At 37.0% G+C, this 12,628-nt stretch overlaps 1 protein-coding gene across 4 annotated transcripts in view; it reads left to right on the top strand.

Annotated features, from left to right (window-relative positions):
- CLIC5 (chloride intracellular channel 5) overlaps window positions 1–12,628 on the top strand; it is a 241,100-nt gene that overhangs the window by 151,775 nt on the left and 76,697 nt on the right. The gene's annotated exons all lie outside the window — the stretch shown is intronic.

Here is a 12,628-nt window from a genome sequence, read left to right on the forward strand (position 1 = left end):
ATAATGTAGTTGCCTTGGAAACAAAAGTGGGATTGGCTATGGGATGCTCTCTGTTTTCCCAGCCTTCTTTTGATCAACTACCTCCAGGTGATAACTTTCAGAAAAATGTAGGTTTGGTTTCTTCATCCTCAAAACGAGGAAGTTGGATCAGACCAAGGCTTAGTTTCCTAAAATCCACATCTTTTTAAGGAGTTCCTGGATAGACTTCAGAGGATTAGTTAATTTTTTTTTGTTGTTGTTGTTTTTAATTTGTTGTTTTTTTTATTTTTTATTTTTTATTTTTCCTGAGGCTGGGGTTAAGTGACTTGCCCAGGGTCACACAGCTAGGAAGTGTTAAGTGTTTGAGATCAGATTTGAACTCGCGCTCTCCTGAATTCAAGGCTGGTGCTCTATCCACTGTGCCACCTAGCTGCCCCCGGATTGGTTAATTTGAATGGAAAACAAAGACAACTTGCATTTTTATTTTTACCAATTAGAGAACTGAAATGTAACATTTCCTTTAGTGATTTAAAAACATTATTTGAAGAAAGGGTCAGTCCATAGATTTCATCAGACTGCCAAAGGGATAGTCCATAACACATACATACATATACACAGAAAATTAAGAATCCCTGTAGTAGATGATTTCATAAATACTAATTTAGGCGATGAACTGTGGAATATTTTTTTTTAATTTTTAAAATTAATTTTATAATTATAACTTTTTGACAGTACATATGCATAGGTAATTTTTTTTTACCGCATTATCCCTTGTACTCCCTTCTGTTCCGAATTTTTCCCCTCCTTCCCTCCACCCCCTCCCCTAGATGGCAGGCATTCCCATACATATTAAATATCTTATAGTATATCCTAGGTACAATATATATGTGCAGAACCGAATTTTGTTGTTATTGTTGTTGCAAAGGAAGAATTGGATTCAGAAGATAAAAATAATCTGGGGAGAAAAACAAAAAATGCTCACAGTTTACACTCATTTCCCAGTGTTCCTTCTCTGGGTGTAGCTGATTCTGTCCATCATTGATCAATTGGAATTGGATTAGCTCTTCTCTATGTTGAAGATATCCACTTGTGGAAGATTTTTTAACAAATGATGCCCTAATGACAATGGGGCATTAAAACTAGCAGTAGTGTTCCCTTCCCTCCTCTTCCCTTCCCTCTGTACACTTGGCCTATCATACCCTTACCTGTGGGTGCTCTGACCAAAGGGATATACATTTTGATCACTGAAACTTAGCAAACTATCTCTCAGTTTATGAGCTTCTTTCTTAGGGACTGTGCCTTAAACCCATCGCTCTCTCATTGTTGGCCAGCAGTAATCCTAAGTCAAGCCCTGCTTGGTCATTCTTTGGGTTCTGATTTTAGAGCGAATGTAAATAGCAATTGTTACTGTTTTGACCAGAAACCCTAAGGTCTTCTACTCCCAAACTGATTTTTAAAAATTTATTAAAAGAAGCCATTTACTGCTTCATTTCTTACCTGGCCTTAAATCAATAATTGGGCAAAGCCACAGTCAAACTGAGACCAGTTTAAAAAACAAACAAACATTATCTTAAAAAGGCCTTTACGCAGGGCCATCTCCAGTCATCCTGATCTATATCTGGATATTGGACTCAGATGGCTCTGGAGGAGAAAGTGCACAGCCCTCCCTCATTTAAATCCAATTCATTTTCACGTCATGGCATCCCCTCCTTGCTGTCATGATTGTCTTCAAGAATGAAGAACAAAAAATAACAAAAGCAGGCTTGTGCAGCATAGACTTGTTAAACTAGGGAAGAGAGGCTGCTTTTTCATTCTAGTAATTCAAGAAAAAAATAATTCAGCTGGATTTTTTTTTAAACTAGAAAGGCTTTTTTCTTTTTCTGATAGTAACAAGGGAAAATTATCTTTCACAAAGTATTCATGTAGAAATGATGATTACACTATCCATGAAGCTGATAAAAATCTGATTTGCCAGGTACTGCAAAGGAGCCTGACATCTCTATTGGAATGAGAGATGACATATCAAAATGACTGGAGGTTGGAATAATGCCAGTCCATGTTTCACAGCTTCCAGAAGTAGAAATGTTTTTCTGTTTTTTAAGAACAGAATAAGAATGATTACTTGTTTTTTGTTATTTTAAAAAAAATCTTATAATAAATATGCATTATAAGTGAAGTTTTTCTTTAAAAGAGAAAACCAAGTTAAAAAATCATTGCCTTTCTTGAAACCAAGGCAGAGTTGAGGGAGTTAGCTACTAAAAATCAAAAGAGCAAGGTAGTAGAGTCTATAGGTAAGCCCCTCGCACACACACACACATTTACATCTAGATCTACTACCAAGGCAATAAAAAGAGGCTGTTCCTCTTCTCTGGCTGACTGATGGTCATTCTCATTGTTTCAGAACAGTGCACAGGTATGAATGTTCTGTGGGGATGCCCAGCTCCCCACTGAAGGGCAGCCCCATTGATACTGATACAGCCCAATTAATACTGACATTCACCGGGTTGGATTCAGTGGAGGACAAAGGCAAGGGGATAATAAAGAGTGAGAGTGGCTATTGGATTCTAGCCAACCTGCTGTGAAATTTGACCCCTTAAGATTGCATGTGCACCACACAAATGAAGATGTGTGTATGCAGGCATTTATGTAGGTGATTATGGCAAAAAGCCTACCCTCCTTCAAAAGGCATTTTTTGGATTGAGGGGAGGGATGGCCAGATGTGAGTATGTTAGAATGTAAATAGAAAGTCTTTATAAATGTCCTAAAACTGGAGGTCAGCAAACTCTGCAGCCATAAAGCTAAATCCACTCTTGCCTATTTAAACTTTATTTGAAAATATAAAAATCATTCTTGGCTCTTGGTTGTTTTTTCAGTTGATTTTCAGTCACATTATGCCCCCCACTCCCTTTCCCTTTGTAATCCTATTTGGGATTTTCTTGGCAAGGATACCGAATTGGTTTGTCATTTCCCTTTGTGACCCTATTTGGGATTTTCTTGGCAAAGATATTGAATTGGATTGTCATTTCCTTCTCCCATAGATCCATTTTGTCAGACTATCAGAGGTTTAGAATGGTTTGCCCAGGGTCACATAGCTAGGAAGTGTCAGAGGCTGGATTTGAACTTGGGTCTTTTTAATTCCAGGCCCAGTGCTCTATCCACTGACCCACCAACTGCCTCCAATTCTTAGTTTATGATTGTACAAAAGTTGGCATCAAACCCTGTGATTTACTGGTCTTTAGGGACTTTATGGGAATCTATTTATAGTCCTTGGAATCAAGAGCCAAATTCAGTCTCTGACACTTATTGGGCAAATAATTTAACCACTCAGTGCCAGGCAATTCCTCAATTGTAGAAAAGGTGCTGAATTTCATTGGTAAAGGGAGTTTTCCCAGAAAAGTTTTTTTTTTTGTTCTTTTCATTTATATAATTGCATTTATTACATATCTTGTTTTCTTTCTTGGTTCTGCTCATTTCATTCAGAACACACTTTTTTTCCCATGTTTCTATCTTGTCATCAAAACAGTTTTTTTGTCATGCAATAATAGCCCATCACATTCATGTACAATTTGTTTAGCTATTTCCCATTTAATGGGCATTGACTTTGTTTCAAATTTGTTACTACTATAAAAAAAAACTGCTGGTTATCAATATTTCAGTGTATATGAAGACTTCTTTTTTATCATAAAAAAATAAGAGGGGTAGCTAGGTGGCGCAGTGGATAGAGCACCAGCCCTGAATTCAGGAGGACCTGAGTTCAAATCTGATCTCAGACACTTAACACTTCCTAACTGTGCGACCCTGGGCAAGTCACTTAACCCCAGCCTCAGGGGGAAAAAAAAAAAAAAAAAGACTTTTTTTTTTTTCCATCTCATGCAGGATAGAAGTATAAGGGTTTCTCTTGGCCTGATCTCACTGCCAGAACTTTGATCTGCTCCATTTTTGACTTGAGCCAGTCTGTCCCTTCTTAGGCAAACTGGTCACCCCTCACTTCCAGGGGCTCACCATGTTAACTGAGAACCATATATATCATATATATATATATATATATATATATATATATATATATATATATATATATACACACACACACACATACACACACACACATATATATATATACACACACACACATACACACACACACATATATATATATACACACACACATACACACACACACATATATATACACACACACACACACACACACATATATATATACACACACACACACACACACACACACACACACACACACACACACACACACATATATATGTATATATATATATAGCCATGGAAGCCAAGAAGCAGGTCTTGGGTAGCTAGGCTGTACAGTGGATAGGGCACCTGGAGTCAGGAGGACCAAAGCTCAAAGCCAGTTTCAGACAGTAGCTGTATGACCCTGGGCAAGTCATTTAACCCTGATTGCCTCCATCTGCAAAAAATGCAGAGAGTCAGGAGACAGACAGTTGGGTACAAGGAACACCAAGGAGACCGATGTTACTGGTTTACAGAGTACATGGAGGGAAAGTCAGACATAAGAACTCTGAAAAGATAGAAAGGAGCCAGATTACGAAGAGCTCGAAAGTCTGATGATTTTATATTTGATTTAAGAGATAATGAGTTTCTTGAATGAAGGGGGTGACATGGCAAGATCTATTCTTAAGATCATTTTCACAGCTGAGTGGAGGATGCCCAAAGTAGGGAGAGACAAGACTGAGTGGCCAAACATAGTTATTACAATAGTTCAAGTTCAGCCAGGGTAATGGAAGAATCAGAAGGAAGGATGGGGTATGTGCTAGGGAGGTTGCAGAGAGATAACCAATAGAATTTGGCAACTAGACATTGAGAGAGAGTGAGGGATCACGGGTGACCTTAATGATGGGTGAGGAGCATGGGAGTATGTCTAACAGTAATAGGGAAGTTAAGAAGAGGCTTGGGAGAGAGAAGATAGAGATAAAGAGTTAAATTTGGACATGTTGAATTTAAGATATCTCTTAAAGACAGAAATGTGAGACTAGAGATGGGGAGAAGTTAACAAAAAAAATAAATAGTTTTGAAATTCATCTGCTTAGAAATGATGAATGAATACATGAAAGCCAATGAAATCATCAAGAAGGAGAAGAGAGCCCACGTCAAAGCCCTGTGGATAGTCTTAATTAGTGGGCTTTGGGGTAATACGATTTTTAAAAAATGATATTCTTAGGGATGGTCAGAAGCAAGAGAAACTGTAAAATGAATGGATTAAAACTGAAAAGGTTTGGAGACTAGCCTACCAGAAGAGCTTAAATAAGGAATAGGGACTGTAGGAAACAGAGGAAGAGCAGATATGGGGAATAACAGACCTGCTGATAAAGATAGGAAGTTCAATTAAGGGGAAATGAACAATGCATTGCCACTAGAAGGGCTAGTTAGAGATTTCCCGAGGGCCGAGCCCAAGGGAACTTGCCAGCTAACTTAGTGAAGCAGGTGGTGAAACTGGACGCAGTAATTTTTCACCAAAGCCGATGGTCACCACTTAACTTGGACCTAGAGTCTACTCGCAAAAGCACCTTTTTCTTCCAGAGGTCAAAAGGGGACTAAAATTAATTTCTTGGAGAGACTAGCAAGATTAGGGGTAGCCCCAAAGGCTGAAGCCTAAATATGGGATAGGTGGGCATTTTATTCCATCCTCCTCATTTTATGGATGAGATAGTTGAGGCTCAGGGAGGTAAGCTGACTTGCTTGAAATACACAGGTAGAAAATGGCAGAAGTGAGATCTGGACTAGGTCCTCTAATTTTAACTGCAGCATACCATCTTGTCTCTTGCCACATTCAATATAAAAATTTCAGAGGACTTTAAAAAAAAAACACAAAACTTTTTATTGCACCTTCTAGAGTTGAGTATGAAAAAATTGGTGTTAGAATAGCAAGGGAAACTGAATCAGTGAGAGCCAAGTGACTTGCCTCAGGTTACAGACTATTAGCGACTTTAATGCTACCATTTAAGAGTCTGGCTTTTGGTGGTTTAAAATAGTTGGATTAGTGGTACTTTTTATTATACTTACCCTCAAGCTTTAAAAAAAAAAAAAAAGAAAGAAAAGAAAGAAATCCAAGACACATTATAAACTTTTTTTCCTTTTCCCCCCTTTTTTTTTTTTTTTTAAATTATTTTTAAAGAGCTAAGATAGAGGTTTGGCTAATACATGCAACTCAGCTCCTTTCTCCTGCTTTCCAGAGCACTATTAAACATGTATATTTGACACCTAATGAACGCTAAATATACTTCCCTTTAGTAACCAGGAATAACTGCTACTGATTTTACATACTGTAATACCTAACCAGGCAGGACATATGGGTTTCTTGTCATGGAAGCATTTCAGACCATTGTGTTTTGAAACAAATTTCTAGCACCTCAATTTACTTTCTGGCCATAAATGAGGTATTTTTGGAAGCCAGTATCAAATCTGTAGCCCAGGGAACAGCTTCCGATTGAAGATTTTCTGTTCAAGAAAACAATCATAATTGAAAGAATGTTTTAGGCCAAAGTGCTTTTTAAAATATGTCTGTATCATATTCATCTGTATGTCCCTTTTCAGTGTTCAGTGGAAGGAAATTTTTTTCTCTAACCATTACACAGGTGAAGAAACTGAGGCAGAGAACATAAAATTTCAGTTGCCTTGGGCTTGTGGTGGTTTAAACAGATTCCCTAGTGATTAATTTACATCATTACAGATGGGCTCTATGGTTCCCCTGTGATAGCTTTGAAGAACACAATTTAATAACTGCAGCAGCATATCCAATTTTTACAAATTAATCCATTATACGGTAAGGACCCAATACCTCAATATTCCAGTAGGCAAAATGTCCAGTGACTTAAAAGATGCGGGATTGGATTCTACTTTAGTTTGTATATTTTCAATGAATGCAAATTCTTCTGGCTTCTAATAGAACAGGCAGACTCATGGAATTTCAATAAATAATTTAACCCTGGCCCTGGTATCAGTTTCAGTGTTAACTTTCAGCACCTGGCTGCCATTACTATATGCAGGAGGCAGGACCCTCCTCCACTCAGAGGTATGGAAATTTGGCTGAGATTCACTCCCCTTTTTAGAATACAGAAGTACCAGATTACTGTCCTGGAGTCAGAGATTTTTTTTTCTTTTTCCTTAAACAGGAGTTATGTGATTTCCAGATGTGCACAGATGTGATTTTTAATTTAATTTTTTTTTTTTCAAGGAACACTGGTCACAGATATCTCTAGTTATTTAGCACATTGGTTATAGAGTGTGTCTTTACATAGCAATTTGGGAACAATGTACTAATTTTTTTTTTTTTTTTGTCAAAATGTGTCATATGGGAAAGTTATACTCTGCTTTACATCCTGTTGATGCTGTGGTCTCTGTATTCTACAAAGAACTTCCCACAGGAATTCTGGAGAAAATGTCAGATCACCTACTTAAATTTTTTTTTTTTTTAAAAGGAAGAAAAAAAGAAAAGTCTTCTTTCTCAGGGTCACAACTCTAAGAGCTGAGTGTGTGTGACGGAGACAGAAAGAGACAGAGGGAGAGATTGAGATTTAGGGGAGGAAATGTCATTTTAGGAGAAGAACTTGAAAACCTCCATGACAAATGTGCTTTTAATTATAACAATAACAATAAAAACTGACATTTTTCATGGTGATTTAAAAAAACTTTTCCTCATAACCACCCATTGTAATCCCTGGTTTCTAAGGGGAAGTATATTTAGCATTACATGCTGTATTTTAATTAATGAATCCCAAAACCATATTGTTCGGTTTGGTTTAAATGAGTTATATTGTATTATCCAGTTGTTTTTCAATACATTGCTATACCATCATGTTGCCACTTACTCAATTAAAAAGTCACTTCTCAATTACCCACACTATTGGAGAAAACCTGCCAGTTTTTTAGATGATCTCACGTTATATAGATTAAGAGCAAGGTGAGAATTCAGAGGGCATTTAATCCTGGGAGGAAACATGATTTTCCTGGGGTACAAAGTAGAAAGTGGCAAAAGTAAGATTTGAACTTAAAGTTGTCCCATATTGGTGTTATCTTTGTTTGTATACCTCTTTAAATTTTTTAAAGCATTTCCACATTTATTATCTTGCTTAATCCCAACCTCCCTATAATCATAGAGTAGAATTACTACTCACATTTTACATGTGAAAAAAAAATTAACACTAAGAAATTTACCATTGGCTATATAAACTAGTATAAGTGACTCCCTGATTGATACTTTTTCAGCTGAACCACATTGTCAACAATTGACCACATTTGTCAATCTGCAACAATTTATTAAAAGCCTAATGTATCCTCCTTAACCTTAGTGTCTGTCTTGTCCCCAATTTTATCTTCTATAAAGCTTTTTTTCCACATAATTTTTTGCATGTGGCCTCCCCCATTAGACTGTGAACTTCTTGAAGGCATTTGTTTTTGACCTATCTCTATATCCCCAGGCATAGGTGCTCATTATAGTACCTGGCACATAGTGGATACTTAATAAAATTATTTGACTGACTATTAAGTACTCTGCTAGACATATAAACAATGAGATGCATCCAGGTGGATAGATGGCTTTCCTTGAATTGACTCTGATGCTTTCTACCTGTGGCAGCTTATTTCATCTTCTGGCTCTTGGTTTCTCATTCTACAGAATAAGATTGGACTAAATGAGAGTTTCTTAAAGTATGGTTCACAACTCCATGTAGAGTCTCATAAGTGAATGTGGGAGGTGGCAAAATTATAATTTATTATCAGCAAATGTTTGTTTTATGTAACTATATTTATATCCTGGGGTCACATAAAATTTTCTCAGGCAAAAAGGGGTTGCAAGTGGGAAAAGTTTAAGTAGCCTTGGACTAGATGACTTTTGAGGTCTTTTCCTATTCTAGATCTATAAGACCTATGAGCAAGATCTAGACTCTCTCAACTATAGTTTCCTCATCTTTAAAATGGGGATAATCAGTAAACATTTATTAAGAGTCTACCATGTGCCATATACTATGTAAGGTGCTGGGAATGTAAATACAAATGTGAGATGGCCAGTGCCTTTGAGACTTAAAAGAATATTATATAAATAATATTTAAAAACTTTAAAGTACCATGTAAATAATAGTTATTATAGGCACTAAAATAGTTCATGATTTATAGAGTTTAAAGCTGAAAGGGGCCTTAGATTTGTAAGTATAGTGTATTTATAAATGTTAGCTGTTGATATTTTTATTATTGCTGTTATTAAGTAGACAGATTCTAGAGTCTTTTAACTGAAGGCTGACCTGACTGACACTAGCTTTGTAACTTTGGGCAAATCAGTCAATCTCTCTGAGCATCAGTTGATTCTTCTATAAAAGGGCGTTGGATGAGATGACTCCCAAAGGTTCTTTCTAACTCTAAATTCTATGATACTTCAATTCTCTCATCATATAGATAAGAAAGTCTTAGCCACTCTTTAAAGTGAGATGTTCCTATATTGGACTACTTGCCATCTAGGGGAGGGGAAATTGGAACACAAGTTTTACAAGAGTTAATGCTGAAAAATTATCCATGCATATGTTTTGAAAATAAAAAGCTTTAATTAAAAAAAAAAAGGTGACATGTTCCTTCAGAATTGCTTATGGTATGCTTTCTGTCTTTGCACGCTGTTCTGTGAGCTAGGAAATTTCACAGGGGTATGTATGGCTTTTACCATTAAATGTCCTATGGGGGGGTCTCATGGCAGCACTATGGTAGAACCATAGCATTGTTTACCCTACATTCAGGCAACAGAATCAAATATGGGGCAGAATTAAAGAGGAGGAGAAATTTTAGCCGGTTTTGTCTCTTACTCCTTGCCAAGTGATCATGTGATCACTTTATGGAGATTTTTCCAAGTGATTTCTTCCATAGGTATATAGGGAGGAGTCTGGAAATGTGGAAGGTGGGGAAATGACCTGAAGGGAATGTGGAAAATGCTAGCTAGGAATATAATAATAATGATAATGATAATTAATTATGAAGATAATAATATTAACGATTAAGATGATAATAGCTAGCACTTATATTGCACTTATTATATACAAGGAACTGTGCTAAGCAATTTATAATTATCATCTCACAATGACCTTAGGCAATAAGAGATATTATTATCATCCCCATTTCACAGCTGAAAAAATTGAGGCAAATAAAGGTTTGTCCAAAATCACCTATCTAATAAGTATCTGAAACCAGATTTCCTCCTCCAGTGGATAAAGATAGTCACAGGTTAAATGGCTTGCTCAGGTCACACTAGAAAGTGCCTCAGGCCAGATTTGAACTCAGTTTTTCTGTCTTCTGACCAACATTTTATCCACCCAGCCACCTAATTTTAAAGCTCTGCCTTTAAGTGAAAGTGGATGGTGTCTACTGTCTCTGTTTTGCTGATGAGAAAAATGAGACTCAAGTTACTTATCCAGGGGCATTCATAGGAGTAGGGATTTGAATCTGTATTTAATAATTCTTGAACTGAGCTGAAACACCTTGCAAAGTGTTTGGGAGATCTTAGCTCTAGACCTTTCCTGACTTTGTGACTTAGACCTTTGTTGCATGGGACAGTCCCACTGTTTAACAAATGAATCTATAAATACTATTGAAAATTCAATTTTTGTTGTTTTTTTTTTTTTTGTTTGTTTGTTTGTTTTTGTTTGGTCTGGTTTTTTCCCCCCAGACTTTTCCACATTTACTCATGTCCTGATGGTGATTGGCAGGAGGCCACTTGTAACCTGAAGAATCCTAGAATGTCCTATTTGGAAGAGACTATAGAGATCATTTAGTCTGACCCCTTTCATCTTACCAAGTAGGAAATAAACTTATCGAGTGACATTGTGACGTAGCTCAGGGTTACCCAGATAGTTGATATCAGAACTCCAAGCAGTATATGCTCAAAGTCTTCCCTTGTCTAAAGCACACTTTTTTAAATTTATTTTTTCCCCATTGCCTACCTACTTCGTCTCACCTTATCCTGTAGATTCGGAAATCCAGGCCTGACTGAAATAATGATCGTGTCTGACTTTTATTTACATTGCGTGGCCAGGAAGGAGAAATGGAACAGTATATGATGCACGCCTTCACACAGAGATGTCCCATGGAAAGAAGGTGTGATTAGTGCTAGATAATAAGCTAGCTCACTGGATAGAAAACTTGACTGGGAGTCAGTAAGAAGAGCAGAATTGAAATACTGCTTCAGACCTTTCCTGGACATGTGAACCAAGTTCACACAAGTAAACATAAATTAGAAGCAGGATAAGAACTCAGTTCTCTAGAATCTGTGATATTTGCTCTATATTTCCTCATAAAATTGTGGCAAGAAGCAAATGAGATAATTTAGAGAGTGTTGTGCAGACTTTAAGGGTCTACCATTACTATTACTTGAGCCATCTAGTGGCTCAATGGATAGAGTGCCAGGTTTGGAGTCAGGAGGACCTGAGTTCAAATGTGGCCTAGATACTTCCTACTTGTGTGTGACTCTCATCAAGTCATTTAACTCTATTTGCCTCAGTTTCCTTATCTGCAAAATAAGTTGGAGAAATCTAGGTGTGTGACCCTGGGCAAGTGACTTAACTCCAATTGCTTCAGCAAAAAAAAAAAAAAAAAAAAAAAAAAAAAAAAGAAAAGAAAGAAAGAAAAGAAAGTTAAAAAAATAATAATTTAAAAAATTAATCTGGAGAAGGAAATGGCAAACCACTCCAGTATTTTTGCCAAGAAAATCCCAAATGGGCTCATTGAGTCAGACATGCATGACTGAAACAACTCAACAAAAAAATTATTACTTTGTATGTGGTGAGTGCCAGGGAAGTCAGGGAACCTCCCTAAACTTCAATTTCCTCATTATAAACGGAATTGTAAACTATTACCACTGCTTCTGCTGCTATTCCTACTCCTCCTACTGCTACTCCTACTATTATTACTGTTTCTATCACCAGCTGCTGCTGCTACTTCTACTATTACTACATGGTGGGAAAGATACAGGGGATCACCGTGACTCTTTCCACCCAAGTCCTTTTCATTTTGGTTGCAAACCAATTTTTCCTAATTGTTCAAAGACCTCCTCTCTGTTGGTGAAAAGAGCCTGTGTCATTCTGTCCAAAAACAATCGAAGGGACTGGCTGACCAAAGCTGCTGATAAGACCTAGCAGGGGCCTTGCTGCTATTTGTGTTTAAAAGGCCATTTTTCTTATCATCACATACTCTAAACATAGTCAAATAATAGCAAGTTTCCTTCCTTAGTAATATGCCATCAAAATAAATGGAAGCTGGTGTAACTCTGACCTGCCCCAGGCGATTCAAGAGGAGATGGTGGGGAGGAAGAGGGAGCTGCAGAAAGGACAAAATAGTCTCTCATTATCCGAGGACTGGAAGCAATTTTTAGAAACAGGTGAAACTGGTTAATCCTGAGCCATCAAACTGAAGAAACTATCTTGAGCCATCTGTAGAACTATATACCTTTGTCTAAAATTACTTTTATTCCATATTTGCAAATGGACAAGGAATACTTGAAAAAAATTATTGCAGCCTTTTGTTTTTACAACTCAGTCATTTCCTGATGTATACCTCCACCCCCTCTACCCCCACCCTCTCCTGAAAGTCTGCCTTGTAACAAAAAAAAAAAATAATAGTTTAGCAAAAC

This window comes from Sminthopsis crassicaudata, chromosome 4 (genome assembly GCF_048593235.1).
Source record: "Sminthopsis crassicaudata isolate SCR6 chromosome 4, ASM4859323v1, whole genome shotgun sequence".
Lineage (NCBI taxonomy): Eukaryota > Metazoa > Chordata > Mammalia > Dasyuromorphia > Dasyuridae > Sminthopsis > Sminthopsis crassicaudata.